Source organism: Orbicella faveolata, unplaced genomic scaffold, assembly GCF_042242905.1.
Source record: "Orbicella faveolata isolate gen_17 unplaced genomic scaffold, um_ofav_v1 contig_34, whole genome shotgun sequence".
In the NCBI taxonomy this organism is placed as follows: Eukaryota; Metazoa; Cnidaria; class Anthozoa; order Scleractinia; family Merulinidae; genus Orbicella; species Orbicella faveolata.
The window spans coordinates 19,175,001-19,187,526 of record NW_028301563.1 but is presented as its reverse complement, the minus strand read 5'-3'; the positions used below and the strand labels follow the sequence as shown (position 1 = coordinate 19,187,526).

Sequence of the window (12,526 nt, the reverse complement as noted above, 5' to 3'; positions counted from 1 at the left end):
TGCGCGCTCGACAAAATTGAAGTACATCAGGGACATTGCTATTTGCGAGCAAAACATGGCCACGAGGAGAGAGAAGAACATGAGTTCAAGCGCTGATCGTGAGTAGAATTTCCTTGTTTTATCAATTTTAGGCGTTCTCGGCTTAGCTAAGTATCAGAACTGTCTGTGATTCGCTAGCGCGGAAGAAATTTATTTGCGTGGCTTCCGGGCGATAATTGACGTAACGACAACATGTTGAGTGTTCGCTTACTGCTAACTATGGCCTAGTTTGTCTGAAGTTCAATCGATTCTCGATGTAGGAAGCTCTTGTTCAGTCCATTTAGGACGATGCAGGCCTTTAGAAAGCGATAGATTAGCTCTCCGCCGCGGTTTTGATATCTGTACGTTCGTGTTGATTTAGACTCCAATTTCATGTTAAAAGCACTCTTAATTAAATTGTACAATTCATGATTCAGCGAAAAGACGGTGAATTTAGTCTTCCTGGCCACAAAAGGCATACAGGAGAGTTATTTGCTGCTATTTGAGCTACGATAAGCCTCGTGGAAAGCTAGCTCTAGGACAGAATTGTAGCAAGTTAGATTATCAGGGACAAGTCAAATTCTATGGTTATGTTTTTGCGAATTCGGTCAGATATTGAAATGAAATGTCACGTAACGGCTACTTTTTGGCTGAAATATAGAGGCAAATAACCGATTCCACTGCTTACCATGCTCTTGTTAGCGTGAGTGGCTAATTTAACCCACAGTAAAGACATAGTGAGGTCATTTAGGTGAAATCGCAGAGGTTAAGCCTGTCTAAATTAGTGCCGCGGCGAACCAAATGATCAATTTAAGCTCTAATTTAGTTTTGTTTGGCTCGTTCGACTCATTTGCAGCGACTTTAAAGGCTTGTATAGGCATGGTATGGACTCTATTAAGAGTACACGAGGTAGGTAGCACTCTTGGTGCGACATGGCCATATTTATGTACATTTTCTAACCGTTTTTTCAAAAACATGCCCGCTATTTTTGTGCAAATCTTTAACACGGTTTTCATAAATTCAGACATATATATATATTTTGCCTTAAAAAGGTAGGGTGACCGGATCAGTTTTTGAGATATCAGCTTCGTGGGGAAGTATATTTTAAGCGCGCGTTCTACGCGCAAAATGAAATCTCGACCCTGCAAGTTCTCACTTTGCGCACGCGTGAAGGCAGTCCGCTGCTGAGTAAAGCTTGCAATTCCACGCTAATAAATTAAACGCGAACGCCCTCGAATAGTGTACCATAAGAAGAAGAACAAGAAGAGTACCATAAATACCCGAAGGTGAGACTGGCCATGTAAAAAGAACCAAGAAAACCTGGAGAGTAGTTTTTTCCTGCTGTATTTTAGAATGATAGCCGGCGCGATCGATGGCAACATTAATCACAATTTCCCTTTACATTCCAGCACAGCGGTTTGAAAGAAAATTGTTTTCATTTGAAAATGTCTGAAAGATGGATGTTTTCGAAGATAAAAATAAGCGATATCGCAAACAGCTCGCCATATTAGGCGGAAACAAAGTTTTATGAAGTAGGCCTCGGGCCGCCATGTTTGTTGTGAGTTTTGCAAACTTGAAATCTCGCGCGCTTTCTCGCAACCCCTCGGGTGAAGTGCGCGTTAGAGCCCAGGCTTCTCACGGAAATATTACTGTTTTGAGCCACCTTGAGAGCAACTTTCTTTTGATTAAGTTTCGGCAATGTAAAGATTATTCTGAACAATCCAAACCCTATTTTGAGCCTTGGACTTTTGCCAAGCTAAGATGTTTACTTAAACCTGAGTATTTTGACTTTGTTTGTATACATTTTCTTGGAGTATTTTTGACTTTCATTTGAAGAAGCGAACTTTTCATTGACAATTTTAGAAACCAGGTTAAGCGTTTTCATTCAACTGTTGCTCAACTGATTGTGGCGTGTTAGCATCCTAATGACCTTTGTTTTCCTTCGTCATTCATTTTTTGTTTTTTCGCCAATCAATTTGTGAAATATGTAACGTCACCATACTTTTTAACTTTATCCTTCGCACTGATTACCGACACGGTTCAGTAATGGTAATGTTGTCTACTAAGTTACCTTTGAACATGCAAGCCATCCGCCCCTTGGCGGCGTCTAAATTTGACAGACTCGTTTTCTTTCATGCAATTGTTTTTTTGGTTTGTTTGTTTGTTTGCTTATTTCTCTTTTATTTCATTTTCTAGAACGTGTAATAACTGTTATATTACGTACGTTATTCAAGGTGTTATATTTTTCCCTGATCACTTTAACCGCATATATGCGTAATTAATTGTCGTGCTCTTTGTACCACTTATCACTTTAAATATCATCAGATATTCTTTATAAGCAGATAGGAGTACTAGGCTAGGCCTTTCCATACGGTTTAGATATCGACATTCCGACGTCGCACATCGAAAAACAACGTTATCAGTTTTGATGCAAAAACGGTGTTGAAATGGTCCACTATGCCTATGATTGATCAAGGTCCATTTCTAGGTTTCGACCGTAATTAACATCGAACGTTTCACGACAGCCAGAAAGAACATACAACGCAAAAGGTATGGTAGCCAGAGTAATAGGGCCAAGAAAAAAAAGAAAGGAAAGGGGCAACAAACAAAATTGAGAACAGGTAATGGCTCAATTTTATACTTAATACTCGAAAAATCTCTCCTATTCGTAAAAACAAAAAGTTTTCTTACCAAAACTTAGGCTTATATAGCGTCATGGCAGCCAAAAAAAACTTACTAAACGGCTAAAACCGGTATTTTTTTTTGGGGGGGGGGGGGGGGGGGTAAATTTGGTATTCAAAGGGTTAAAGTGCACCTAACCCTGAAGATTGTTTTCCGCTAAAACGAATCCACTTGTTATTTGAAGCATTTGGGCGAAAACAAATTTGAATTTGGTTGAATCCTCGATTTGTCATTCCCTTTCAATGTCGCGCCTGAAGTGTTACACGACCGCGTTTCAGGGAGCCTGGGGCGGCGGTTGCTGAGGATGTCTACTCAGGAACCAAACACAATAGCGCCTCAGTCAGCGCTCTGTATTTGCTCGAGAAAATGGAAAACAAAACTAATCGTTCCAATATATTTTGGCACTAAAACGTCCAAGTTTTGTTTCAGAATCATTTCGTTTTTGTCACTGGAGTCAGAGTTAGGTTTCGATTCGGAAGAAAGCGACATAAACTTCGATCGAGCACGTTCGACAACTGTGAACTCACTGCTTAGACCTTTGAGAAAAATTTGCAATATTTCAAGCAACGACGGGGAAGACTTCATTGCGGCCGAGCTGCTTGTATATTAGGAATGGAAAGCTAGATACGAAGTGGAGGAGCAGACAAACGAAAAGCAGGAAAGAAAACTCAAGGACTGCTTTGGATGGTAATTTCGTCACCTAAACACAAGACTCCCACGCGTTTTAATAACCCGTTTACATTTGTCCTTAGCGAGAATGTATTTTGTCAAGGTATGGTTGTTCTATTAAAACCAGTTTGTGTTTTACTTTTTGGAATGCTTCATGTTTAAAAGAGCGACGTAAGTGCTGCAGTTTTCGAGGCTTCACGACCTCCAAAACACTGGCTTCGATCGATTGAAAATCGTAGGATTGTTTGGACCTGTATTTTTCAAGCTACGGGAAGCAAGACGGAAGGAAACATTTCATACAATTACCGATTTCACATTGCCACACGTTTTAAGTCGTAACTCCAAATAACCAGTGTAATATACTTCCCTGGGTTACTTGATATGCAGACGTAACTTAACGTAAATTACATAAAATTCTGATGTTGAGGTGTTTAGGCTAAAAAGCTGTTAGGTCACAATTGTTATGCTTGTAAAACCAAGAGTTTAACTCGTTTTTGAAATTCTTATTCTCTTATAAGTGTAAATAGTTTTTAATTTCTAACTTAGGATAGAGGGCCACTGGTTCGTCAGCTTTTTACTGTTATGTGTTACCCTCTGTAAATAAAGTTGTTACTTACTTACTTACTTACTTACTTACTCACTTACTTACTTACTTACTTACTTAGTTACTTACTTACTTACTTACTAAGGAGAAGCTAAGCACTACAGTTTAAATGATCACGGTTGCAAAGTGACAAATGTAAAACTTAAGAATCTAACTCTTAGTAAGTCAGTCAAATATCAACTTCGTTTACAAGATAACACGAATGAAGCTAAAAACATCCTTGATGTGAAAAATAAGTAAGCGTCGTTCTTCCTCAACACGTTTTGTTTCTTTGTTTTCTTTATGTGTACAGCGGAGCGAGTTCTGACATTTTCTTCGTCATTTGAATCCGTTCAAAGGTACACCACTCTTGTTAGCTTAAGCTTACTTGAATACCAACACAATCAGAAACAACTGTGTTAATATATTAAGTAGCGACAAATTGAAACGGAACTAACACACGACTGTGGCAATTATGCGGACTAGAATATTCACTCAGCAAGCCCGTATGTAAGAGTCAAACACGTGATCATGGTATTTTTTTGCTGAATAAAAATGTTCTCCTACCAGCCCGCTAGACTGATGATAATATGATTGATGACTCAATAGCACAGTATATTCGAAGACGAAAAAGAAACTACCACAACAACAGCAAAGGCAAAATGTAAAACTTCCTGAGAATATGCTACAACAGAATTAAACGTTAATGAAATATGTACTTGGCGTTCGATAAAAGCACGCAATTGAGGTGCTTTGGTCCCAATCAATCATCAACACTACATTACTGTATCACGTTCGTTATTTAACTTATTCAGCTGTGACCATCGATAGCAATATGACACCGCAGTTGTTAGTGGTTTTAACCTTGGCATCAGTTGCCAACATGGATAGGTGCACGCGATGATGTGGACAAATCAGTCAGCGGCAAAAGTTAACTGACACAATAACAATAGCTCAGTAAAATTTTCGCTCAGCAAGGAGCCCTAATCTCGAAGTAAATCACAAGACAATTGCATGTTTTCTGGAAGTTTCTTCAAATACATTCCGCCCATTTCAACTGGTCTAGCGGAAGGTCCATCCGGAAATGATGAATTGTTTAAAGATGCGAACTCAGTTAATTTAGATTCCAAATAAAGATAAGAAAGAAAACGTGAGTTTAAAGCTAATACATCTGATGTTGAATACAAACTCGCCTAATGTAATTAATTTCCATTCGGATTCATTTTCGTTACAGATAATAATGTATTGATCAATTCAGCAACGACAGTGAATGAGACAGTTTTTCCCCAGACAAAAGAAGGCCCCCTAAACGAATAGGTCATCTAAATTTGAAATGACGTTTTTGTGACCACATGTAATGAACAACAACTTACATTTCGAGGACGATTTGCGTTTAAACAAGGGCTGCTGCATTTGCGGCACATAAATGGTCTGTGTACAGCTCTCTTATCGACAGCTTCCTTCCTTTGTGATCCTCTTGGAGGCGAATGCGTAGATGTTGGTTTAACAATGACGCGATTCGCAAACTGATCTGGATGATTTACAACCAGCAAATCCTGTTCAACTGTTGTTAGTCGCGAGTCTAGCCGATGTAAAGAATAGCACGTGAAACCAAGTGAACCCAACGTCAGAATTAAATTGAAAGAGAGGCCGAAGAGGAGAGCGCTTGAGCTCTTACTGCTTTTGCTTTCCATGTTTCTTGATCAACTTATAGATTGCGCGACTGACGAATGCATGCCCTAACCTCTCTTTATGTACTTTACTATATGTAGCTGGTTTTGATTTTCAGACGATGATATGATGTTAAGTCAATGTTGACCTCTTTTTGTGGTACTCGTATTACCATTGATTTGTTTTCGTGTTCTGCACGACTCGTTTGAGTATCGGTGACAGTTTCTGTTCGTGGTTTCCTTTTTTTTTTTTTTTATGTTTATATAACCCACGAGAAGGATCGAATTTTGAAGAGGTGAGCCAAAGCAACTGGGGTTTGTTTGGAGTCCAAGTTAGCCCTACGTAATCAGTATTATGTACTGAAAAAGATGTAAAATTTCTCTAGCTTTGTTTTTTTGTTGTGCAAGTGTGTTACGTGAATATCGTCTAAAGGGCAATCCGTGTTATTTAAGATAATCATGCATCCTCTCTTATCTCGTAATCCGACGGCTTGAATTCTTTATCCGTGGGCCCTTTTTTAAAGATAACTGGCTGTGACATGATAATGCCACCATTGGATGCAAGTCCGCCTTAGGCGATCAGATTTTAACAACACAAGTTTTTTTTTTTTTATTTCTGCCTTTCTCTACGACTACAGCAAAGCTGCTAGAGCAAGCCAATATCCTCCTAAACCAATGATTTCTGCGCTCTGTAAACATAGACAAAAAAAAACTTTGGATAAAAGCGAGTGCTGTTTTCGACGAATAGGTGAGTTATATTCCAGTATAGAAAAACAAAGTTGTAAGAATATTGAGATTCCTGTTGAAATGTTTTCTTGAATATTTCATACAAAGTTACACGGCTCGTTAGTTTTGCCCTTGATGTAGATTGCCGACGCAACTGGGAACACTTATTTGTGTCCACTAAACGGCGATTGAACAGCATCCAAACTGGTACGCGATAGTATCAGTTTAAGTTGAACATTAATTAATGTCTCGTGCTTGGTCCGTGCGCCTGATGACGGCAGGGATCTATGTTTTACTGTTAGGTATTCATTACCAAAGTACAAGTGTCATTTGTAAAAGGGTCACAACAGGATTTTTATCTGTTCATTTTCGTTATCTAGTGGTATTAATTTTAAAGGTAGTTTCGAGGGGAAACTTGCCTATTGTGATGGTCGACGATGCTACTCGGGATAATAATAATGACAAAAAAAAAAAGTATATAGTCGAGGTTATTTATTTATTTATTTATTTATTTATTTATTTTTGCGCAACATGAGAGACATGAGCAATGCGTACAAGTACATTAGGTACAGCAGTAGGGGTTAGTTTTACATGTCATATTTTTTTTTTTTGAAAGCTTTAAAAAAAAAACAAAACAAAACAAAAATAAAAAACATTACCCGGTTAGAAAATCACTGCTTTACGAAGGCGAACTAAAAGTTGACTTTATTTAGGGCTAGCGACGTTATTTCTTCTTGCATCCCGACAAAGATGTCAGTCTGTCAGCAAATCTCAGAACGAGATCGATGAAGACTGTTCTTCCAATTCGTTTGCTCCGGACCTTTTTAATAGCATAATTTTCTTGATGGAATGTGAAAATTTCAATACTGCTTTAATTTTACTCAACATTACTGAAACCATCAACTACCATTTGATACGAAGAGGTCTCTTTCTGTTGCCTTTTCAAACTTTTGTCTGGATCTTAAAACGTTTGTTAAGATCCAGTGTGCATTCTCTGCATGTGACCGTGTCGTTCCTGAACGCAGACCCTGTTGAAGGAAAACCCCGTTACGCCCTGTAACAACTAACGCAAAATGTAACATCAGCACAAATTGTAACAACTGCTAACGCAAAATGTAACGATTTCTCAAACTCGAATTGTAACAACTTCTTTATGCAAAATGTAACACTTATTTTAACACGAAATGTAACAACGTAAAATGTGACAACTCTGGTCTCAATGTATGTAGAAGGAAATTCAGATTTATTACATTTAATTCTACCAAGGTTAAGAACCCCTGTCAGTTAAATTATAAAAGCCTACTAGTCACAGTTGAAAATTTATCCAGATTAAAAAAAATGTTCGTGTTTGTCATACCAAGTTCGTGTCTGTCCGTCCGAGTTCAAGGACGGACAGCACCTTGACATCTTCTAACGCTATGCAAACAACAACAAATATACAAGATATCCGAAGGCACGATCACATAACTTGAGACAATTTCTTGTCCACTACCTTTAGCTTTGCGCAAAAAAGTGGTCACCTGTGGGAGGTGGTCGCTTACGTCGCCAGGACAGAATTGACTGTATTAGATAAAATCATTTGGTTACAAAAAGTCAGGGTTTTTTTTTTTTTTTTTTTCCCTCGAATTAAAACTTTAGAGCTAAAGAGCGGTAGAACAACTCTTTTACCCTTGTTAAGAGGCCCTGCGCCTAAGAAACGACCGATGATTTCCGGCTAAAAAATAAAATCGGCTGATTTTTATCTCCCAAGCAGAGGTTATCGAATACTATTTAAAAATGAATATCTTTTGTTTCAGTTTCGCTTTAAACCAAAAATATTGAGCCGCAAACTTTTCCCGTCTGATAGCAGCAAAATCAGGCCGAAAATAAGCCTCCGCGAAAAACTGTTCAGAAATTACTATCGCAACGCAAAATAATGAGGAAACTACACAGTGTTGAAGAAAAAGGCCTTTTAATGCAATATCATTCGATAAACATCAAAAAACTTCCGAAGCGATTAAAAAATAAAGTTTCAAATATTGCATACTAAATTAGATGGAGCGTTGGAGCTGATTTTAAAATAATTATTTCTCAAAAGTTCAACGCTTTTGAAAGCAATCACAGTGATGAATCAGACATTAGAGGGATATACATCACGTTTCTCGAAAAACATTTTTCGGCCAAAGTATATGCCAATACGGCCGTGGATAGCGTGTTAAACGCCACTTTAAACCTTGCTAGGCATTCAAAGACCATCCTGAGTAGAAGGATGTATAATTGAAAGAGAAAGGAAAATGAAAAAATACGCAGAAAAAGAAAATAACTCGAAATTACCCTCTGCTAACGAAAGTTGAATCTGGAAAATGTCGTCGTGTGACAGCGGCCATTGACGTCTTTGTCACGTCAAGTCGCAAGAGCGTGGGAAAGCGAGTCTGCAATGTCCTTCGGGCGGTCAGCGGCTAGGGATCCAGTCGTCTCAGACTACGCCGCGGCTAAAACGGTGTGGCGCTTGAGGAAGTTTTTCTTTTTGAGTGACCATCATTTGTGAAAAATAACGTAACATTGTTCCACTAAACGTTTTCTGGCCGGGAAAAAAATGTTTTCCTATTTGTGCATTCGTTTGGATTCCGCCGCCGTTTAGACAAATGACGTCAATGGCCGCTGTCACGCGACGACATTTTCCAGATTCAACTTTCGTTAGCAGAGGGTAATTTCGAGTTGTTTTCTTTTTCTACGTATTTTTCATCTTCCTTTCTCTTTTAATGCTACGTCCTTCTACTCAGGATGGTCTTTGAATGCCTAGCAAGGTTTAAAGTGGCGTTTAACACGCTATCCACGGCCGTATTGGCAAAAGAGAAGTGTTTCGCCGAAGTAGTAGGATAACGGTAAACACGGTAACTTTGAACGCTTTGTACAAGGTCAATATACTTTGGCCGAAAAATGTTTTTCGAGAAACGTGATGTATATCCCTCTAATGTCTGATTCATCACTGTGATTGCTTTCGAAAGCGTTGAACTTTTGAGAAATAATTACTTTAAAATCAGCTCCAACGCTCCATCTAATTTAGTATGCAATATTTGAGACTTTATTTTTTAATCGCTTCGGAAGTTTTTTGATGTTTATCGAATGATATTGCATTAAAAGGCCTTTTTCTTCAACACTGTGTAGTTTTCTCATTATTTTGCGTTGCGATAGTAATTTCTGAACAGTTTTTTGCGGGGGCATATTTTCGGCCTGATTTTGCTGCTATCAGACGGAAAAAGTTTGCGGCTCGATATTTTTGGTTTAAAGCGAAACTGAAACAAAAGATATTCATTTTTAAATAGTATTCGGTAACCTCTGCTTGGGAGATAAAAATCAGCCGATTTTATTTTTTAGCCGGAAATTATCGGTCGTTTCTTAGACGCAGGGCCTCTTAAATGGACAATTCAATTTAACTTTCGACTGAACACTTTTAGCTTTTTTTTTAAAATTTGTCTTTACTGTACAGTCTCTCTCTTCGTGTGTATTGCTTGACTGACGGGAAAAGCAACAGAACATTGTAAGTTAAAGCAAGTAAGTAGTAGAAGCCTTTTAAGTAATCATTCTTCAGGTACCAGAGATAAAGCTTTCCAAACTCCTCCTGTATGTATGCAGCGTTAGTGGCAAGGAAGACACTACATTTATGCCATTATCACCTAATCTGACAACCACTTCAGCTTAACTTGTCTTATCACAATTCTGAAAACTTGGGAATATTGTAAACCTCCGCGCATCCCACTTTAACTCTACTAGTATCGATAGTAAAATAACCAGCGCTAGCATTTTATCAATTTAATAATCAGAAAAACAACAACAACAACGACAACAACAAAACAAACAAACAAACAAACAAACAAAAACAAACCCAAAAATATATATATTTCGTAAGGTTTAGATCATCAAAGAATAATAGCTAAAGCTGTGCTGAAGGTTGTTGTGACCGAATTTAGCTACCCGCACAGAATGTACAATTCGAGTTAACGTTGTACTTAGTTGCTTCAAAAAATGTTACATTTCGCGTTAGTTGTTACATTTTGTGGCTAACAAACCGCCCTCTATTAAGGGCCTGATTACATGGTGAGTTTTAGCCTGGTTAGCCGGGCTGAAATTTCAGCCCGGCTTCTGAAACAAATTCTCATGAAATCAAATTGGCGATTACATGAAGAAGGACTCAAACCGGGCTAGGATTTTCAGCCCGGGGAAACGGACTGAAAAGTCTGAAAGAATACCATGTAATCGAAACGGAATTTCAGCCCGGGCTGAAAAGCAGGAAATAAGATGGCTGCCACTACGAAGTAGAAGCGATCTCAGTGGAATAAAGGCGATAAAATAGAGAGTCTCTCTAATTCCAAAGCTTAGATGGGATATAAGAACATCAAGACAAGGTGAAACAGCACGAGGCTGTCAGGGAAGCCATGAACTCGGCAAGCTTGAGGACATATTTTCTTTGTATAAAAGTACGTCTTTCTGGCTGAGAGACAGGTTTCGTTTCAGTTCCATCATCATTGTAGGGTGTTACTATCCCAAAAAGTTAAAAATTGAGCGCCAACAAAAGGTCAAACCACGAGAGAAGCAATGCACCTATTTTCACGATTCGTGTTCTCGGTGCCATTTTGATTCTCTGGAGACTTTTCGCAGACAATTTCATATTTGGCGCCGAGGCTAATATGTCAGCCGGGCTGAAATTCGTTATGTAATCGCAACAAAATTTCAGCCCTGCTAGCCGGGCTGAAATTCGTCATGTAATCAGGCCCTAAAAGCGCTCGGAACTGTTTGCAGAAGTACAGGAAGGAATAAAAAATGTTGTTTTATTTGAACTGTCATTAAACTTAACGCAAAACGGAAAAAAAAAAAAAAAAAAGTAGTTTGTTTTCTCAGTAAAGACCACGTAATATTAGTTAGCGAATTGCGTTATATCCATCTAAGGCAAACTGTTCATTCATAGAATACACGCGACTGAGTCTTTGAAAGAAAATAAATTTCTGGAGTATCATAACATAATTTGTAATAAATGAAGCAAAAAGTAAACGGGAAACTGAGTAAGATCTATGACAACACAAAACATATGGGAACTTCCAGCGGGGCTTTAGGTTAGGAACATAGCTCAAAAATTGCCCCGATTACAAACATTCAAAGTGAATTGCAATTCAATAACTGTTATTACAGTTGAGCCTGCAGTCAAATATTCTTTCGTTAAAAAAAAAAAAAAAGGCATACAAACGAGGCGAACAGGTCAATACAAAGCAAAATTGACCCTTTCGCCTCATTTGCACGTCAAACCGCTGATAACTGTAATAACAGTATATACTTACTTATTATACTTACTTCCTCAAAATCGAGAATATATGAGAAGTTTCAACTAGAACGGTCGACATTGGACTGAAAAACCAAAATCTATACTTCCGCGTACGTTTGGCGCGGGAAATGAAAAGCACGCCCCTTAAATCAAATTAAAAAAAAAACAAAGCAACATGATGCTCCTGTGCACGGTATTCTGTAAAGGAAATAGAAACTGAGGAAATCTAATAACATAAAATAATATCTCTTTTGTTTAGAAAAAAAAAAAAAAAAATCCAGCAAACAAAATGTATTGTGTCTTTGTCCTATCTTTCTTCGAACAGTGAGCACAATAACTTTTTATAACACGAACAGAGATGTGTATTAGTTACGTCAGCTAGCTGCCGTATTTGCTGGATTAAACGTCGGTTACCCTGTAAGTAGGACCTCAAGAGATGGCAACTAAAAATACCGTAGATTATAAGGAATAAACATCGAGTTAAACTAAAATGTAGGAGTAAAATATGCTTGGCTAAGGGGTTTCAAAGTCTTATTAACGAAGAAAATTCAGAGACCTTCTTCAAATGCCAGTTCCAAAATAAGTCGTCGCAGTATAGATCAGATGCTTGCGTTAATTTCGGCGTGAATAATCTCCACTTTCACGTATATGCACCGTACAGCAATTTTACACGAATGGACCGCGCGCACCCTAAACTGATTTAAGAATGGTTGGCAGCACTGAGTAGCGCCAGTGCTGGAAGGCACCAAGATCCAAGGGTTTCACATTATATCCTTGTACGATTACTTTCAGGAAAAAGTGTTTCCTAACCAATGGAGGTTATTACTCATTTATTATTTCTTTTTCTAAAATAACCGCACGGCGAAAAATAAAATAGACGTC

The 12,526-nt window shown here is 38.2% G+C and overlaps 1 long non-coding RNA gene and 1 pseudogene across 2 annotated transcripts in view; both read right to left on the bottom strand.

Moving 5' to 3' along the window:
• The window catches only part of LOC110068149 (uncharacterized), a 62,190-nt pseudogene extending 55,667 nt beyond the window's left edge, over positions 1-6,523 (bottom strand). Inside the window, exon 1 of the transcript XR_016201326.1 lies at positions 5,326-6,523. The product of XR_016201326.1 is annotated as an uncharacterized LOC110068149 (transcript). The remainder of the gene's footprint in view (positions 1-5,325) is intronic.
• Positions 1-12,526, bottom strand: part of LOC149105157 (uncharacterized) — a 254,926-nt gene that overhangs the window by 190,656 nt on the left and 51,744 nt on the right. The gene's annotated exons all lie outside the window — the stretch shown is intronic.